The 17,699-nt window shown below is 48.0% G+C and overlaps 1 long non-coding RNA gene across 1 annotated transcript; it reads right to left on the reverse strand.

Moving 5' to 3' along the window:
• Positions 1-6,039: 6,039 nt before the first annotated feature.
• Positions 6,040-8,317, reverse strand: LOC136505657 (uncharacterized). Its single transcript, XR_010771275.1, has 3 exons — positions 8,091-8,317; positions 6,560-6,661; positions 6,040-6,382 (listed from the first exon to the last, which is right to left on the reverse strand). It is a non-coding gene; the product is annotated as an uncharacterized lncRNA (long non-coding RNA).
• Positions 8,318-17,699: the final 9,382 nt, after the last annotated feature.

Here is a 17,699-nt window from a genome sequence, read left to right on the forward strand (position 1 = left end):
GTTTGATACTGGGAAGACTAGGGCACACTATGTCCTCATGCCCTCGCGCGACCCTGCTCACTGGTCCCGCTACACAAGGGTTCTTCAAGGTTCCAATGTGCCCATGACTGAGGTGGTGGTGGAGAATGGGTACAGGATGCATGGTGTGCAGGACGGCCCGTCCATTGATGGTTTTGGAGGCAATGAACAAGAATTATGTGTCGAACGGGAAGCAAGTCAGGATAACATGGATTTGGACAGTCAGTTGATGCGGGAGCAGTTTCATTCAACTATAGTAGACTGTATAAGCAATGACTTCGATGTGAATGAGTTCGAACAGGAAGAGGAGTAGGAGGCGGAGGACAGGATCGGTGATGTAGTTAGCAGTGATTCAGATGATTCTGATGATGCCTAATGAGGTATAGATGTTGTGGCAACACCGACTGATGCCATGCCAGTACCGGTTCATACTATTCCATTACCAGTACGAACCGAGGTTTTACATGGTGTCCATGTTCAGGGTAGACTAGTCACATATTTGGCTGCAGATGATAACCCCTATGATTTATGGGCCAGAATTAGCGAAGCGCAGCAATATGTTCCACCACCACCTTACACAGCGGCTGAGCTTGAGCAACTAAGGTCCAAGAACGTACCTTTTAGGGGCGTTCCGAACTATAGGGATGTCAGCATGACGGATATGGCAGTTTATGATACCGGTCTCCAGCTGTGTAGGAATTCATTGTATAACCATGAGAAAGAACCCCTTAGGAAGGGGATGATATTCAACACAATGTCAGAGATGAAACTCTTCCTTCAGGACTATGTTGTGTACCACCATAGACCGTACACCGTAACTCATTCGGACCATGAGTTGAGGTACCACTTGATATGCAAAAACGGTTGTCTATGGAGGTTAAATGCACAAAGGAGACAGAGTGATGGCAAGTGGAGGATAACTAAAGTTATTGAACCCCACACTTCCCTAGACAATAGGGGGAAGGAAAATCATCAGCAGCTCACTGCACGTTACCTTGCCCGTCGTATATTGGGCCTCATTGATGACAATAATGACATCTCGGTGTCTTCTTTACAACAGTCCATATCTAGATTCGTTAGGTACGATGTGTCGTACGGAAAGGCTTGGCGTGCTAAGCAAATCGCTCTCGCGATTCGATGGAGTACTTGGGAGGAAGCATACAATAGGGTGCCCCGCATCTTATGTGCAATGCATTATTACAACCCTAGCTTGAAATGGTTTGTGGACACCGGAGGGATGTTTTTTCAGGACCCATTGAGGCATGTCCTCTATCATGTGTTCTGGTCGTTCACGCAAACAGAACATGCATTCCAGTTTTGTCGGCCAGTCGTACTTGTTGATGGCACTTTCCTAACAGGAAACTACAGGGCACCTTGATGATGGCTGTTGCTGTTGATCCTGAGGACCAGATAGTACCCGTGGCTTTTGCTTTGGTAGAGGGAGAAAACAATGAATCATGGTCTTGGTTCATGCGGCTACTACATGTTGAAGTGCTTGGTCCAACTCGCACTATATGTTTGATCTCCAATTGTCACGCAGGGCTTCTTAATATTGCAGGTGAGCAAATAGATGGGTTCCCGCCTCTAGTACATAGATGGTGCATGAGACACTTTGCCGCAAATTTCTAGCGGCGTCAGTGGAAGAAGAAGGTATGTGACAAAGTAAAGGCTCTATGTTGTGTACGTACAGAGCACGAGTTCAAGGAGACAAAGAGAGAAGTAGACAAGATGGTAAATACAGCGGGAAAAGCCTAGTTAGAGGCGTAGATGGAACAGAAGGCTCAGTGGGTGTTAGCATATGACGAGGGGGGTTTTAGGTATGGCATCATGACTACTAACTCCTCGGAGTCCTTCAACCGTATATTCAGCGGAGTTCGATCATTGCCTGTGTCTGGAATTATTGAGTTCTCCTTTCATAAGTGCAACGAATATTTTGTGAAGATGTGGGAACTTGCACAGAGAAATATAGCTGAGCAGGGGCGTTTTGAAAAGGCCGGAGCTGGACATTTGAAGGAGGCCAAGGAATTGGCCAAGCAGCACACCACCGAGCCGTATGGACCCTGCCGTCATATCTTTAGTGTACGGGGCAATGGTGGCACAAGCTTGGGCGGCGAACGTTATGGTGGACGAAACTATCGAGTTGATCTTGAGAAGGTAGAGTGCAGTTGAAACGTCCCTCAGATCATGCATGCCCCTTGCTCTCATATGATCATGGACTGTAGGGTTCACGGGTACAACTATGAGGATCTACCATATATGTTAACCTTGTATCTCCGTTCGAACACCGTTAGTATTTAGGAGATGAGCTTCGAGCCATACCTAGACTCAATACAGTGGCCACCTTATAATGGTTATTACTACGTGCCGCATCCGGATCTAATGAAGGTAGGGAAGGGTAGAAGGAAGAAGAAGCGACTGAAGGGGGACATGGACGCTATGAGAGGGTACGGCGAAGACATGTACAGCGGGGGAGACTTCAACGAGACTCGTGGCAGGAATCTTTGCTCCGTTTGCAAGCAATCTGGCCACAAGGCTAGCCGGCATAGAAGACAACAGGTGATTTTATATTGTGTTCATATTACATAACAAGTAGTTTAAATTGTGCTATGGTACATAATGTTTATCTGAAAAATATTAATTTGAATACACTAACCCTTTGTTTATCATTTTGTAATAGGATGGCCCCTCCCACGCCGCACCAGCTGTACCCCCTTCTTGATGTGGAGTACGACGACCCCCTTCTTCTACTGGACGATGAGGTTTCCAAGAGGCGTTCAAGGGTTCCTTACATTCGTGGGACTTAGTTCATTACGTCGAACTTATGTCGAACGAATATTATCGTTGAAAACTTGTACTCATAAACAAATGAAAATATTATGTGCCAACTCGTCGTCCATTTATTAGCTTAATGTTCATTTTGTACAGCACCTGTAGTTTAACACAACACCGACAACAACTAAATTATTGCTGGCTGGCCGTTGGCTGACCACCTCACTGACGCGCCATGTGCGATGGCGCGTCACTGACGCGCCATGTACTATGGCGCGACACAGACCGCCGTGGTCTATGGCGTGTAGAACCATCCTATGTGGCAACTGAACCCGGGCTACGGCGCGGCAAATGATTATGTTCGTTTTATAAATTTTGAATGCATGATACAAACAGTTGTGATCACTTAATATACAATAAAAAACTCTCAGTCAGAAACATATTGAGTCGGCAACTCGTCGTCCGAGTAGCAATCCTCAACCACAACCCTGTTGCTGTGGCTAGGGTCACCTGCATTGCGCTGATCTGCCTTTTACCTGTAGTAAGCGGCCTCCGCTTCATCTGCGGCCTGAGTGAAGAACGCGTTGTCATCCTCCTCCGCTTGTAAGCCCGTCTCTGCTAGAGCGATGAGCTCGCTCAGTCTAGAAGTGTCGTCCTCAGCCTCCTCCGCTGGCAAGCCCGCCTCTGCTAGAGCGATGAGCTCGCTCAGTCTGGCAGTGTCGTCCTCAGCCTCCTCCGCCGGTAAGCCCGTCTCTGCTAGAGCGATGAGCTCGCTCAGTCTGGCAGTGTCATCCTCAGCCTCCTCCACTGGCAAGCCCGCCTCTGCTAGAGCGATGAGCTTGCTTAGTCTTGCAGTGTCGTCCTCCTCCTCCTCCCCCTCATTAGACACCACAATCGGTGATTCAACGGTGCAATCAGCTCGCTTTCTATGCTCATCTAGCTTCTTTTGTTTTGCTTTTGGAGGTTCTTCGGGCCATTTGTTCTTAGGACCATACAACCACTCCTTAAAACGACACTTCGCCATTGAATACACCTAAATAACGTGACATTAGCACATGACACATATACCTCAACTTTTGAACAAATACACTTTGCACTTACTTCATACTTGTTTGGACACACAAACTCTAACGTATTGTCAGGGTTTATCACGGATCGGTCTCCGCAATGGCATAGAGGAGGTTCCTCGAGTCATCTAACTGTGGCTAAGTGCTTCTCCTTAACTGTCATTGGAGGGGGGTTAGGGAGAGGTGGAACCCACCGCTCGAAGTGCTCTCGTGGATGTCGCCCTCTCCACCAATCGTCGAAAAGGAGGTACCTAGGGTCAAACTTGTCTGCACCGTCGATCCACTGAAAGAAAAAGCACCTCTCATGGTCCTACACAATAAAAATTTAACAAAATATTAGTAACCTAGTAATACAAATGGAAAGAAAAATATACGGAAATAATTACTTACATTAAAACGACTGCACGTGTAGAAGCAACGAGCCGCTGTGTCCGGATGTCTCGATTGAAACACGTCGACCGGACGACCACAGTCACAATTAGGGACAGGGAGTTTAGGAGGGACGGGGGCATCTTTGCTAGACTCGTCGGGGTACATTTCTCTAGGACGACCCCGTTTTCGCCATAACTGCTCCCGAAGCATGTCTTCCATCTAATAAAACGGTTCAAATTAAACATCAATCAAAACAACGCAAATTAATGAAAAATGTAATCATTTTCAATGGAACTAAAATATTATAAACAACAATTATAGCAACAAAAAATTGCATGGCAAACATACTTCTAACTAAATAATTAACCTTAACATTGACAAACTCAAACTTATATCTTCACCATAGTTCCCAAACAAAATTTTTCAGCTAACCTTAACTCCATTCATAATATCATATCCATTATTCAAACGAAAATAAAATATGCATCAGAACCTTAAACGAGGACGAGGAGGGATGGAGGCGGCCGGAGGGGGAGGCGCGCCTGCGTGCGGGCGCGGTGGCGGCGTCCTCGGCCGTGGCCAGGCGCGGGCGAAGGCGGGCGCGGCGGCACTGCCTTGCTGTGTTTCTCGCGGAACGCCGACTGCTCGGGCAAGAGGCAGCGGCGGTGTTTATACCGGGCTCTGCCGCGCCATGGATCAGGGCGCGGCACTGCCGCGCCAAGATCGGTGGCGCGGCAGAGCCTTGCCACGTCAGCGGTCAACAGTGATGGTCGCTGCCACGTAAGGCCTCTGCCGCGCCGCCATGCATATCACGGCACATGCATTTGGCCGCGCCATAGCAATAGGCGTGGCCAAACATGTTAGTTTTAAAAAAACTGACAGTGTTAGATTTAAAATTATATTCAAAAAGGGTTAAAATTAAAAAAAAAGTCTGGGAAACAGAGCTGGAACGTTTCACCCCACGGAACGTTTCCATTCTGCGTCCTCAAATCATGCAAAGATTTCGATTTTGCTAACGTGTCATTCTATTTAATGTGTATGAAACCTTCAAGAAATGCCCATTAAAACTGGCTGATGACTGTTTCGTCACTAGCTTGTAGCATATGAGAGTAAGGCTAATAATACAGCGAGCAACCGGCTGGAAGGTTATTTTTAGCCTTCTCTCAGCTCACCCATGTAATAGTTAGCTATTCACTATTAATACATAGGCCATATGTCTCTCTCATAAATTTTTTTTGGTTCTTGTGCCTAAACGGACTATAAACTTACAGCCCGCTTCTCCTTTCCCTTCTCTCTACCCTCCTCCACCTAATCATTATACTTGCTATGAAACGACACGAGGGAGAGTAGGCAGCGAGCAGGAACCTTTTCCAACAACAAAGATGAATCTTCCATGCGAAAAGGATAAAAAAATTCCAACACTTGGGCCTCATGTTCCTTGGCTTGTGATTGTATTTTAGATTGTTGGTGGGTAACTTTTGCCATCTCGTAAAATGAGCTAATGTGGACACAAAATAGCTAGCAGCTAGCTAGGATCGTTAGTGGACGCCTTAAGGGTCATAAAACCTAATTACTTTCCTCTAATGTTAAGCCACGTCAACCGTCCATAGTAGTTGCTCGATAGTTACAACCTCCTTTTAATCCAATCGTCTTTATGGTTCTACTAGCTAATGCCCGTGCGTTGCTACGGATGAAAAAACTATATTAATCCAATTAGTTATTGTCATAAGAAAGGTTTTCAAAACAAGTTAAAACGACACATGATCTATTAATTTGCATCACTGATACAAGTGGAAATATATTAATCAAACCATACATATAAGATGATTCAATCTTGATGTCATCAATCCACGACCGCGAAACTTGCAAGGGAATTCATTACAACACATCTATTTCAGCTATCAAGGCCGTTAGACATTAGGATCTACTAAAATTTGGAATGCCAAATACAGATAGTTATATATAATAGTTACTACATGTCGCATGCAAAGAAGTAGCTAAATGCTGGACAAAAACAGATGGTGTGCCAGCGTTGGATGCCAGGCCATCGAGTATTCCAGTTCATGGAAGCCAGTTACTGTTGCTGCCAGCCTCGTTGTCACACGGAGTAGAAACTTGCAGTCTCAGGCAATTAATCTGCTCTGAAATTTTCATTACTGCAGAATATAGTGCAGTTAGTCTGAATGTGCAACCAAATAGAATCCTTGCATTGCCGATGCTATAACACAGCTAGTAGTTTTGTATACCCTCCTCCATACTAAGCAATTAATCTCTCTGCAATGCACAGATGTAAAGGCCTTTTTTTTGGATTATTTCCAATTCTAACTACATACCTGCAATGGTGGTTGGTTGATCTCAGATGAAATGTTTGGTCAATCCGATGCCATGAAATGCCCTTTCTTCAGTAGAAAAGAGTACATCTTGTTTGTATTCTCCTAGGTTTGCATGGTAGAAATGAGGGCAGTACAAATCATGGTCAATCTACTTTCGATTCCTGTGCAAGCTACTTTTTTGATCGAATGTATAACATATTGTTAGTGAAACATTGAAAAGGAAGAAACTTTGCTTTAACTTTGGAAGTGCTGAGGGGAATTGAAGCTTGGTACATTTTTCCTACTTACCAGTGGAGCATGTCATGAGTTAACATATTTTCCTACTTACCAATAGAGCATAGACTACTTTGATGTTGTTCTATTCAAATTGCAATTGCGAGATATGTTTGAATTTCTATATTTCCTCTAGGGTGTTGCACAGCATGTGAAATCTTTGTTTTTTAGGAACATTGGCCGGCTGCTAGCATGTGTGTGTGGTTGTTCGCTATATTGGTTTTTCTGAAAACTTAAAGGGATTAGAAGGACCTACCTATGCTTGCAGCTTCTTTGTTGTCACAAATTTATGCCTTAAAGATATTCACAAATTTATGTTTCTATAGTGAAGTCCTGTTCTTTATATTTGAACAAATATGACGGTGAATTTTTTTTGTTTGTCATTTAGCTTTGTAGTTCTCAACCTCCAAAGTCCAAACATGTGTCCCTAACTTTATTTGTGAAGCAGTAGCAAATATTGGCCATGTTTGGCCATGCGTCTCCATATTATCAGTACAGAAAAAGAAGAGCATACCATGTTTAGAAGTTCAAGATTTGACACAGTTTCGCAATTTAAGTAATCAGCTTCCAATTTGCAACCATGTTTACAAGTTCAAGATTTGCATATCAAAGACAAAGATCCATGTACGTCCATGCAGCAGTTGTAAGATTCCATCCTAGAAGAAAATATTCAGAGACATGCAAACCAGAAAGACCAACTCTAAAACTTCATGTTTTCAGCTAATGGATACCAGTTGATATAGAGATATTAGCATTGCTCAAGAACTCTTTGAACTTCATGTTGTTCAACCATAAAGAAGATGCATGTTTAAAGGTATCTCCATATAAGACTAAGGAGTCAAATCATATAAACTAAATAACGTAGCTACAGATTGTCAGTTAAGGAGTTGATAGATAGAGAGATAGTAGCATCGTGGATCGACGCATATCGTTTTTCATTCACTTAAACAATACTGTGGCGTGCGATGCAGGTGTAGGAAGGGAAAAGTGAGTAGGGAATCACGTGTTCCAATAATTCTAATCTAATTGTTGAACAATTCACTTTCTTGATCTGGCCACAAAGAGGAAGAAACTCGTTCCAGCAAAAATCTCTTAGCATTAATTTAAAAGCCTTGTCTAACATGGGCATTGTTTGTTTCGCGTTGAATCATCTATCTATCCAACAATCTCTCAGTTTAGAAACCCCATCAGAAATAAGAGATAAAAATTTCAGGATCTAGAGATCCTGAGAAGAAGAGATTAAGAGATGTGGACATACCTGAGGTCGGGGTAGGCAAAGCCACAGGCTTGCCGTGGTCGGCGATGGGCGCGACTACATGGGCACTGGTGGGCAGGTCAAGCACAGTGGCGAAGGTGAGGAGCCCCTGGAACCGATGGGATTGAGTCATTGAGAGAAGGGCGGGTTGTTCTCGCTGGATGCCAAAGCCATTGCGACAGCACTGCCCTTAGCAGGGCATGGCGGTGCCGCAGGCCCTTGGCCGGCTAGGTCTTATTCTCCATGACGCCATCGGGAGAATCGGCCTCCACCTCAGCGCTCTCGATGTCTCGAGGCCGACATTGCAGATCTAGAGTGGGTGTAAGTGCAATCAAGCTCTAAATGGGTTTTGATGATATTGACCACATAATTAAATGACTAATAGCTTTGATAAATGTCTAACAGCATATCTTTAATCGTGGATGCAAAGAAACAAAGGAGGAGACCCCCAACTCGAATGAATGGCTTGCAACAGCTTTAAGAGCTAGTTTAATTCATTTTATATTTTATAATTGAGTCATAGGATAAGCCGTACTATTAAGGGGATACTAATAGTGTGCTGGGTGGACTCAAGTGCTCAAAACTCCATCTACATCTCAAATAATCTCAGCCACAAAAAGCCAGCTGAACTGAATTCCTATCTACTCTGGCCTACGAGGAACCTCCGCGCCCAGACGCGGAGGCTCCAGGGTCTATCAGACCCGACCATTTTGTCGGTGACGTGGGTGGTATTTATACCATACACCTTCGCCCCCAACGGTCATCTTCTCCATTCCTTCATTCCTGACGAACAGAAGCTCTCTCTCTCCCAAGCTTGGTGCTCCAAACTTCTTTGCTCAAATCTTTGTGATTCCTTGAGGGATTTGGCTCTAGAGAGTGTGAGAAAGCTCGAGAAGATCATTCTTCTCTGTTCTTGTGCACTTGGTGAAGCCCTAGCCGCTTGGTGTGTTCGTTACTCTTGGAGCTTGGCTCCTAACGACTAGCGGTCGTCCGGTAGCTCCCAATCCGTTGTGGTTGAGCACCGGGATGTTTGTATTACCCTTTGTGACTTAGTGGAACCCTCCAATCTATTGCCTTGGTGATAGGTTGGAGAAGAGGAGCGAGTTGAAAGAGACTTCATAGCCTTTGTGGCTAACCTCAACAACATGGACGTAGACAAGCCTTTGTGGTGAGTTGAACCGCAGGATAAATCCTCGTGTCCTCTGTGATTGCTGTTGTTATTGCTATTACTTGTGATTTGAATTGATTTTTAGGGTTTGCATCCGATCTATGAATCCCTCATCCTCTAGGTGCAACCAACTGTTAGGATAGCTCAACACACTTCTCAGGAAGGCTGGTATTACATTCGATCTATTTTTCATTCGTTAAATTCCACAGTAGATCGATTTCTTACTCTGATCCCGGAGGTTCCACGCTTAGCCCCGAAACCTTCACGCTCTGGCCCGAAGGTTCCACGTTCTGACTGGTTTTGTGAAGTTGATTAAATTTCAGAAAGAGACCTATTCAACCTCCCCCTCTAGCCACTTGCCAGATCGTTTCAGTGGGAGAGGGAGCAGCGACTAGGGAATTGCAGGTAGGGCGGTTGGGTAGCCCAACAGCGTGGTGGAGTAGGGTAGTGGATGGGCAAGATAGGGGTGGAGTGGAGCAGGGGCTGGTGGGCGGCCTTGCGTAACGAGGAGCACGGGGGATGAGGTAGAGTGCCGGTGACGCGGGGCTGCGGAGACGACTGCGATCATGCGGAGGCAGGGGAGATTGGGGGCGACCCTGTTCGCTTGATCGTATCAGCCATGATACAATATTTTTCTTTGAACAAAACAGCATCAGCCAACTTATAAGCCACAGAAATGATCAAGCGAACAGGCTTCACCACAGGTAATGAATGGGTCCGGTTTGCTCTTTTTTGGAGTAGAGATGTAGAGATGATAATGGAGACAGGAAGAATGGCTCCTCATCCCCATCCCTATGGGGAGGAAAAATCTCCATTTCCATCCCAGCGAAAGCTCATAGAGGAGTTTTGGTCCTTATACCGATCCCCACGTGGAGAATAATCCCCCATGAGGATCCTTGTCCCCGCATTGATGCTCCCAGAATATTTATGGTAAGTCATATTTAACATAAAAGTAATTAATGATTTTTAACATAAGTGTAAAATTGGCGAATTGCAACATATACATATATTCCATCATTAAATTCTAGTGATATATAAGTGCATATATGAAAACTAGGCGGGGATGCAGGGATCAGGACGAGGGACAAAGAACTATCCCCATCCCCGCGTGCCCATTGGGATGTGTTTTCCTCGTTTAAATCCCCATGGAGAAGAACTGATCTGCCCCTATTCCTAATAGAGGAATTCACCATGAGGAATTGGATATCGGGGCCTATTGACATCCCTAGTTCTATGAGGCTTGTAGCACATGTGAAGATCAATTGCTCCAAATATAGTAGTTGTCAGTGCGATAAGTGACCAACACGTAAATATTTGTAGTTTTGCCGTACGTTGTGATCGGATGTGGCCTAGCACTCAATGACATAGTGTTTATACTAGTTTAGGCAATGTGCCCTACGTCCAGTTTGAGTTGGTCGGTGACTTTATTCCTAAGCCTAGGTGCTCAAAGTTTGTTGTGGGGTTACAAACGAGAGGAAATAAGATGGGGGTGCAAGAGGTCCGATCGGACTCTGAACCGAAGGGCCGAGAGAGATGGAAGCTCCTACATGCGCTAAGTATTTGAGCGTGTGCTCTGTTGTGATCGTTCGAATCATAGGTTGTTCGAATCATTTGTCAAACGATCCTCGTTCGATCCATCATCTTTTTGGAGAGAGCACATCCCTTTTATAGATGAAGGGGATGGCTTTACAAGAGAGTGTGTGAGAGGGAGAGAGTGTGTGTGCTACCTAGTCTTGTTGCCCACGCTGTCGGGTACAAGGTGGTTTGTCGGCGCCTACAATATTGTTGACGCTCTGATGCATGTGGTTGGTTTCATCATGTTCTTCTGGTATGGCTAATGTCGACGCCTACCATACTATAGGTCAAATGTCGGCGCCCACAACATTGTTCATGTTCTGACATGTCTAGAAGGTTATAGAGCACCCTTCTGACATGGCCTGATAGTATTGTCCTGCTGGTGTGTAGGGTACGATCCTCGGTATTGCGGTTTGACTTCAGCACCCTATCTTACTTGCTTCGCCTGCTCAGGGTCCTTACCGAGCAGGCATCCCTATTTGGTTGTTTCCTAGATTGCTCAGACCGCGTCGGTCGGAAAAGAGCCATAAGCAGAGGTTCGATGTACTCCCGGTCGGAGAAGCGGGTCGAAGTCAGAAGCAAGCATTGTTCCTCATTGGCTAGGCCTTTCGATCGGAGAGGCGGGCTAGAGTCCGAAGCGAGCATCGTTCCTCTTTGGCCAGATCTTCCGGTCGGAGAGGTAGGCCAGAGTCAGAATTGAGCGAGGCCTTCCGGTCGGAGAGGCGGGTCAGAGTCAGAAGCAAGAGCCATTCCTTTCCTTGGCCAGGCCTTCCGGTCAGAGAGTCGAGCCGAAGTCAGAAGCGAGCATCGTCCCTCCTCGGTCAGGCCTTCTAGTTAGTGAGGCGGGCTAGAGTCGGAAGCAAGCGTCGTTCCTTTTCTTGACCAGGCCTTCCAGTTGGAGTGTCGACCTAGAGTCGAAAGCGAGCGTTGTTTCTCCTCGGTCAGGCCTTCCAATTGGAGGCTGGATCACCCTTTTAGCCTGTCGTTAGGTTTTTGGGCCGGCCCAGGAGTTTGCACATCATTCGCAACATTGTCTGCTAGGCCGAGCTTTTGCTGGGAAGCAGGTCCATGAGGGACCCTGGGTTTATGAACCCGACCAAAGCCCCCAAGCGATTCAGGTATAATCATCTAGGGGATTTTTTTGTCTTGACAACGGGTGTAGCCCCCGAGCCCTCGGGCGATTCGGATAGAATTGTCTGGGGGGTTTCATGTGGGGGAATTTTTTTTAACGGTGGGTGCGCGCGAGCGCTCCCGTGGGTGTAGCCCCGGGTGATTCAAATAGAATCGTCTGGGGGGTTTTGTTGGCAGCGAGGGGATTTTTGTTTTGACGATAGGTGCACGTGAGCGCACCCACGGGTGTAGCCCACAAGCCCCCGGGTGATTCGAATAGAATCGTCTGGGGGTTTTTCATTTTGGTAGCAGGGAATTTTTGTTTTGACAGCGGGTGCGCACGAGCGCACCCACGGGTATAGCCCCCGAGCCTGCATCTGGCTGGTGAGTCGGTTGGAGGCTGAGTAACTTAGTACTCTTTTTTCCTGGGGCCATAGACTATTGTTCGGGGTGTTTGCCCGTGTTTGTCCCGACCGTGTCCTGCGTGGTCTGTTGATTTCCTAAGTCAGTGTCGGGTGACCTAAGCCCCTGAGCCCCATTGGGTTTTGGCAGGGATTGGTCTAGTTCCGTGCGTTACCCCATCCATGGTCTTCATAACCGGAGGGGCTGAGCTAACATTGCTTGCCTCGATGGCTCGAGTGACGTGCTCGGTGAGCTCACTAACGGGCATGTTCGAGTGGAATCTAGGTCCATCATTTGTGACGGAGTCGGCATAGCCCTCATATGGCATTCCACTACTCCTTAACCCATGTCCCAATAGATGGCTAGGTCATTTTGGAGACTGACCCAAGTGGCCCGCTGGCCTCCCTTCGATGGAGATTCTGTGGGCATGACTTGAGGTTAGGATCGAACGAGAAGGTTGAGATGACCTTGTCTGCTTTAGAGCAGACTGGGCAAGGGCCGCTGGGGCTCATCTATGTTTTTCTCCCCTAGCTCTGTTTGACGTGAGGCGGCCTCGAGCCCTTTGTGGGCTGGCCTTCGAACCCTAGTCGGTCGTTGCTCATGTTGAATGAGACAACTACCGTTTTGTGATGCAACATGAAGCATTGTGATGCATTAACTGCATATGTGATGCTTTGGATGTATGGGATGAATGAATGTGCAAATGAATGTGCGAATATGTGTATGAGAATGGATGAATGAATGATCATGTATCCAAATAAATAAAGTAAGAGGGATTGGTAGAGTTACCTTGATAACCCGAGTGACAGGCTTGAGGAGTTTTTATTGGATATGTCCGAATGGGATCCACGCTCGTCGTTCATGATGGAGTCGGTCATGGCCCCCATGGGGCATCCCTCTGCTCTTTACCTGTCGCTCGATATTCGCCTGAGCTGTCTGATTGACTTAGGAAGCCCATTGGTCTCTCCTTGGTGGAGATCCCATTGTTGGGCCCTTCCAAGTCTTGCCTGGGAAGGCAGAGGGCCGCCTACGTGTGGTTATGCCTTGTTTCCCGTGCTCAACATGCGGTAGTGGTGGGCCATGCCTAGGCCATGTCTCGTCTAACCAAGCGCCGTCTCTTCGGGTAGGGCACATCCCATCGGTCAGGGCACGTCCCGTCACATCCCATCCACATTGAATGGGGGAAGGGAGAGGTTTTTTTTGCCCCAATCCTTTGCCTTTCCCCAACTGCTACGCCTCCTCCTTAAATAGGGGAAGGGAGAGGGCTTTCATCCCATTCCTTCACCTATTCCCCAACCACTGCAGAGTACTGTTCCATGTACGGTATGGTCCCTGGTACAGTGGTTTTGACTTGTGAGCCTTGCCTTGCCTTTCTCCGCACGTCTTCTAGTTCCTACCGAACGGGCATTCCTGGTCGGATGGCTCTAGTCGGCTCTGAGTGCGCCGATCGAAGAAGAGCGGTGAGCAGGGTTCCTATGAGCCCTAGTCGGAGGGACACAGGGTCAAAGTCAGAAGTAGCGCTTTGGGCCAGGCCTTCTGATCGAAGAGGGCATCCGGAGGTGACTAGAGGCCAAAGCGAGTGCTCTGATCGAAGTGGTGGGCCCAAGGGGTCGATGAGCGAGCGCCGCTCCTTTCGGTCCAGGTCAGCGACTGGGCTGTCCTTCTGGCCTGTTGTATTTAGACTCGTGGGCCAAGCCTTAGTGCAGAAGCCGGTCCTCGAGGGGACCCCAAGTTTATGAACCCGACAGAAGCCCTCGAGCCCCCCGGGCGATTTGGGTCGAATCGTTCGGTGGATTTTTGTCTTGCCGATGGGGGTGCACGTGAGCACACCCGCAGGTGTAGCCCCCGAGCCCCCGAGCGGTTCAGGCAGAACCATCTAGGGGGTGTTGTTCTGGTGGGCATATGTGCGTGTTTTTAGTCTGAGATAGAATTTTATCATCCGAGGCGTCGTTGTGCAGCCGAGGCAGTTTTTTAGTTTGTTTTGAGAGATTGGGTGAGAGGGAGCTTGTGGATCCCGGCGTCGGTGCGCGCCATGGGATCGAGCGAGGGAGTCAGTCAAGGGTTTTGGACAAGATAGGGCTCACTGATCTTAGTGTCGGTGCGTGCCATGGGATCGGGTGAGGCAGTTAGTTTCGGACGAGACAGAGCTCACTGATCCTAGCGTCGATGCACATCGTGGGATCAGGTGAGGTAGTTAGTTTTGGATGAGATAGAGCTCACTGATCTTGGCGTCGATGCGCGCCGTGGGATCGGGTGAGGCAGTTTAGTTTTGGACAAGACAGAGCTCACTGGTCTGGGCGTCGATGCGCGCCGTGGGATCGGGTGAGGGAGTTAGTTTGGACAAACCCTGGTGTCGGTGTGTCCCGTGGTTTCTAAATAGTTAGTTTAGGGGTCAGACAAGACTGAGACTGTGGGTCCTGGTGTCGGTGTACGCCATGGGACCGAGTGGGTCAGAGTCGTGGATCCTGGCCTTGGCGCAGCCTGGGCGGCCGAGGTAGTTAGTTTTCACGTGAGTTCGGAGTCGCGGTCCCTAGATTTTTGGAGCGCAGTCGGAAGTGAAGCCATTACGCGAGTTCGGAGTCGCGGTCCCTAGATTTTTTGGAGCACGGTTGAAAGTGAAGCCGTTTCGAGAGTTTAGAGTCGCGGTCCCTAGATTTTTGGAGCGTAGTCGGAAGTGAAGCCGTTACGCGAGTTCGGAGTCGCGGTCCCTAGATTTTTGGCGTTTGTCTTGAGCCCCCGAGCCCTGTCGGGCCTTCATGGGGGTCGATGTGAGTTGTGTATGTTACCCCATCCTTGGTTCCTCGCAACCGGAGGGGCTGAATTTCGTCGCTTGTCCCGATCGCTCGGGCTCGAAGACTAGCTCGATGTGTTCGCTAACAGGTGTGATTGAGCAGAATCCGGGTCCGTCGTTTGTGACAGGGTCGGCATAGCCCTCTTATAACATTCCACTACTCCTTTACTTGCAACCCGATAGATGCCTATGTCGTTCTAGAGATCGACCCGGGTGGCCTATGGCCTCCCTCGATGGAGATTCTGTGGGCCTGGCGAGAGGTTTAGGATTGAATGAGAAGGTTGAGATGACTGGGTCTGCCAGACTGGGCGAGGGCCGCACGGGGCTCATCTATGGTTTTCTCCCCTGGCTCTGTTGGTTGCTCATGTCGAATGAGGCAACCACCGCTTCGTGACGCAACACGGAGCGTTGTGGTGAATTTCGCTGCACGTGCGATGCTTAGTTCCCGAGCCCCCGGGTAGTTTAGGGCCTGAATCGTCCGAGAGGCATGGGCGTATGGAATGAGATGTGCATATGGATGTATGAAATGATTTATAAGGAAATAGAGGGGTTCGGTACTGCTCACCTTGATGGCTTAAGTGATAGGGTTCGGAAAGCTTTAGTTAGAAGTGTCCGACTAGGACCTATGCTTGTCAATCGTGGGTGAGCCCTTGTGTGAATAGTTTTTGTATTTAATGAACACATGCTCACCTTGATGACCTGAGTGATGGGGTTCGGAGAGCTTCAGTCGGAAATGTGCGACCGGGACCCGTGCTCGTTGTTTGTGATGGAATCAGCATGGCCTACATAGGGCATGACGATTCCTGTTGATTCCGAAGAGGTTTTGACGTGAAACCACTTGGATTGGCTTCCTTATCAAATTAGTTTTCCATCCATATGTGGATCATCGAAAACGGAGTTCGGATGCGTCTTGGGCGTCCGTTTTATTACAGACTGGTACTGACTGCCGAGGCAGACTCGAACTCGGATTGGACTGGGCCTCTAGCTTGGCTTGGACGTCCTTGCTGGCCTCCTAAGGTGGTGGCCAAGGAGGAGGACATCCAAGGCCATCTCTTAGGTGTTCTCCATCTTCTTGGGGCGTGCTCCAACTTGAGCCTGGGTCCCAAGGATGTCTAACAAGCCCATGACGACAGTGTGGCTCTCACTAGAAATAGCGACAGAATATATTGGTGATTTGGAGGCCTTGCCAATGTGATATTGAGATGGGACTAGATCTATTTGAAAGCTTATCAAACAAGCTTTCCATCAAGTGCTCATTGACCTCGATCGCACTCCGGATGGATGAGTTATGGCCTTCCCAATGAGGCACTATCGGGCTACCGACGAACCGAAAGTTCAACTTTGATGAACTTCCATTATGAAACACATTTGAACCTATAATCAAATAGTGACATGTATATGTGGAACCAAGTGAATTATAACCTAAGCCACTATGCAAATGTAGGAACGAGCGTACCTTATAATCATTGTTCATATCCGAAGGTGCCATGTCCTCATCAGGGTGCCCCTTTGCTTCCTTACCTATCTCTTGGTGTCTATCCAGAGTGATTTGATCGACTCAGGGGGTCGGATGGTTTCTCGATGTAGATTTCATTTTTGGTCTCCCCAGGTCTGTCCTAGGGAAGTGGGGAGCCACCCACATGCGGTGGCACCTCGATTCCTATGCCCATTGTGTGGTAGTGGTGGGCCATGACCAGGCCACGTCCCTTCTGATCAGGAGCCGTTCTATCGGGCAGAGCACGTCTCATCGGTCAGGGCACATCTTATCTGCATTAAATGGAAAAGAGAGAGGTTCTCACTCCGTTGTTCTAGCTTCCCTGATTGACACGTCCTTCCCAAACTGCTATTCCCTTTTCCTATGCCCATTGTGTGGTAGTGGTGGGCCATGACCAGGCCACGTCCTTCCCTGATTCCTATGCCCATTGTGTGGTAGTGGTGGGCCATGACCAGGCCACGTCCCTTCTGATCAGGAGCCGTTCTATCGGGCAGAGCATGTCTCATCGTTCAGGGCACATCTTATCTGCATTAAATGGAAAAGAGAGAGGTTCTCACTCCATCGTTCTAGCTTCCCTGATTGACACGTCCTTCCCAAACTGTTGTTCCCTTTTCCTTAAGTAGGAGAAGGGAGAGGGTTTTCGTTCCATTCTTTTGCCTGTTCTTCATCTACCGTCACCTTCTCTCTTCCTTTTGCCGTGAGCGTTCTTGAGAGCCGTGGAGGTTTCTAGGAAAGAAAGGGGAGAGAGTGAGGGAGGAGAGAGAAACTCATGGAAATGTTGGACTAGAGGTCGTCCACCATGAGGACGTTGGTGCTGGAGGCTTTCGTCATGAAGGGGTTTCTGCCGCCGTAGGAGGTGGCGCACTGGAGGGTCCCGGGGAGGGAGGAGTTCCCACAACCTCTTCCCAACGAGGTGGTTTCTTTCCTTACCTTTCATGAGCATGGATTAGGATACCTCGTACACTGGTTCCTGCGCGGGCTCCACAATGAGTGGGGTCTGGAGCTGCAGCACCTCAATCTGATGGGGTGCTGCACATTGCTGGTTTTGTCACCGTCTGCAAGGCTTTCTTC

This window comes from Miscanthus floridulus, chromosome 1 (genome assembly GCF_019320115.1).
Source record: "Miscanthus floridulus cultivar M001 chromosome 1, ASM1932011v1, whole genome shotgun sequence".
In the NCBI taxonomy this organism is placed as follows: Eukaryota; Viridiplantae; Streptophyta; class Magnoliopsida; order Poales; family Poaceae; genus Miscanthus; species Miscanthus floridulus.